The 2,884-nt window shown below is 41.0% G+C and overlaps 1 pseudogene; it reads left to right on the top strand.

The window, feature by feature from the left end:
• Positions 1–1,279: 1,279 nt before the first annotated feature.
• On the top strand, positions 1,280–2,274 carry LOC123938348 (annotated as a pseudogene).
• The last annotated feature ends 610 nt before the right edge of the window (positions 2,275–2,884 follow it).

The raw sequence follows: 2,884 nt of genomic DNA, 5'->3' as shown, positions 1-2,884 counted from the left end.
AGGACTGGAAGAAATTATGCTGAGTGAATAAGTCAAGCAGAGAGAGTCAAGTATCATATGGTTTCACTTATTTGTGGAGCATAACAAAATACATGGAGGACATGGGGAGATGGAGAGGAGAAGGGAGTTAAGGGAAATTTGAAGGGGAGATGATCCATGAGAGACTATGGTCTCTAAAAAACAACCTGAGGGTTTTGAAGGGGTGTGGGGTGGGAGGTTGAGGGAACCAGGTGGTGGGTAATAGAGAGGGCACATACTGCATGGAGAACTGGGTTTGTGCAAAAACAATGAATACTGTTACGCTGAAAAGAAATTTTAAAAAAGTGAACAAAAAAGAAAAGAAAAATAAGCAAGGAGTGAGGCAATGCCTGGAGCTCTATATACTATTTTCACATGTTGTGGGGTATTTTAAAGTCTTAGGGTGTCCATAGGGCTGTTGTCCTCTTTTCCTTCCAGCCTGTCTTCTGGGGGAGAGTCCTGTCAAGCTGTTTCTCATGCAATCCTGCTTGGGCAGATTTGCCTTTCCCCCTCTAAGGGGATTGGTCTCCCAGGAAGATGATCTTTTGAGTTTTTGTTCTCTGGCAGTTTTCCATGCCCCTTCTGAGGGTCAGAACAAGAATGATCACACCCAAACCTCTGTCCAAGTGCAAATAAATCGCAGTTTGCTCTCTTCACTAAATGTTCCAGGACAAAGAGCCTCTCTTTCCGTCTTCACCACTAAAAACCAAAGCCTCCTATGGTACGTGCCCAAAGTGACTCTCTCAGAGATCATCCTAGTGGTGCAGCATGTCACTGCTTCTTGTGCTTCTAAAACTGTGAGCAGCCATGGGGTCCCACGTGCACACACAGCTCCTGGATCCTGTCTGAGCACTGCTCTAGAGGACTTTCCCAGATTCCACTGCTTTGTGAGTTATTGCCTGGTTCCTGGCACAGGACACTTTTGCACTCTGGTGTTCTATCACTTTCCAGGAGCCAGATTATGGAACCTCCTCCCTATTCTGTTTATTTTCCAATATCTCCCCACTTATTCATGACTCTGTGCATCCTACTTTGCAAAAAGGAGCCACATTTTTGCTGGGATATATGTGGGGAATCTTTCATATATATATGAATATATACATATATATACATATATATATGTAAGATTTGAAAAACGTGTATATATATACCTTTTTCAAATCTTACATCTGGCAGATTTGAAAAAGTTTTTATCATTATCAGGTACATACTTATCAGTAACGAGGTAATTGACATAGAGCGTTGCAAATGATGAAAACTGTCATCTATTTCTTCATTTGCAGTGTCAGTCCTGTTTTAAATCATGAAGATTTGGAGCACCACCTCAGATTTCATTCTCCTCGGACTCTTTATCCACACAGGAGCCCACTTATTTCTCTTTGAAATGGTTCTGACAATTGCCTTCACCTCTCTAGTAGGCAATGCTCTCCCTGATTCACCAGGATGTCTAGCTCCACACGCCCATGTACTTCCTCCTGAGCCAACTCTGCCTCATGGATATGTTGCTGGTCTCCACCTTAATGCCCAAAATGGCAGCTGACTACTTGACTAGCCAGAAGTCTATCTCCCCTGCTGGCTGTGGTTTTCAGATCTCCTTCTTCATCATATTGGGAAGGGGTACTTCCTCTTAGCATCCATGTCCTATGACTGCTATGTGGCTGTTTGCCACCCACTGAGGTACCCCATTCTTATAAGCTGGCAATTATGCCTGAAAATGACTGTGGGGTCTTGGTTTCTGGGGCAACTGATGGGCTCATGCAGGTTGCTGTTGTCCTGAGCTTCCCATTTTGTGATGCATATGAAATCAATCATTTCTTCTGTGAGGCCCCTACTCTGGTCCATTTGGCTTATGCTGACACAGTTCTTTTTGAGTATGTGCTGTACACCTGCTGTGTATTAATGCTTCTGGTACCATTTTCTCTCATCCTGATTTCCTGTAGTTTCATATTAGCTGCAGTTCTCCAGATGTGTTCTAGAGAAGCCCACAAGAAGACCTTTGCTAGCTGCTCCACACATCTCTCTGTGGTGGGAATCTTTTATAGAGCTGGCATTTTTACCTATATGCAACCCAAATCCTACAGGCCAGCTAACAGTGATAAAGTGGTTTCAGCCTTCTATACGATCTTCACTCCTTTGTCCCACCCCCTTATCTACAGTATGAGGAACAATGAAGTCAAGGGAGCTCTGAGAAAGTGTATGGGTCAGTGTGCTGCCTTAAGTCATGACCAAGATTACATCAATTTGTCCCCCATTTAAAGACTGCATAAAGTGACTGTGCAGGATTTCCTAGGGAAAAGTTATATATGTGTTGTATCTATACCTGTTACTATTCTACACTGAATGCAGACAAGACCTCCGTAGTTTGGATCTATGCCTAGATTGTCATCAACACATCCAGTTGTGGATTGTTAAAAATGTTAATCACAAATCATTAAAATGTTTTTACACCACACCATACAATAAGCGTTTCTTTAAAGAATTAAGTAGTCAAAAATTTTGAACATCAGTTGTAGTTTCTTTTTAATTGTGGTGTAACTTACAAACACTAGAATGCTCAAAACTGATTGTTCAACCAGTTTCAGTAACATGGGCTTGCAACTTACCCACTAAATAGCTAGAGAAAATTCTCACCAGACCATAAGTGTTTTTCATGACCTTACAGTAAAACCACTCAACCAAGATAGAATTACTGGTAAGTTTATATATTTATTGTAGAATTTTGCTTCAGTGAAAACAAACTGAACATTTTTTATATCATGTGCCTTTTTCTCAACATAATATGTTTTTAAAGATGCTGTTATGATTTTACATTTATCATCAGTTTGCTCTTTTTTGTTTCTAAAAAATATTCCTATCTCTTAATCTA

The sequence above is a fragment of the Meles meles genome, chromosome 3 (assembly GCF_922984935.1).
Source record: "Meles meles chromosome 3, mMelMel3.1 paternal haplotype, whole genome shotgun sequence".
In the NCBI taxonomy this organism is placed as follows: Eukaryota; Metazoa; Chordata; class Mammalia; order Carnivora; family Mustelidae; genus Meles; species Meles meles.
Note: the sequence above shows the minus strand (reverse complement) of the source record. Positions and strands in the feature narration are given on the sequence as shown.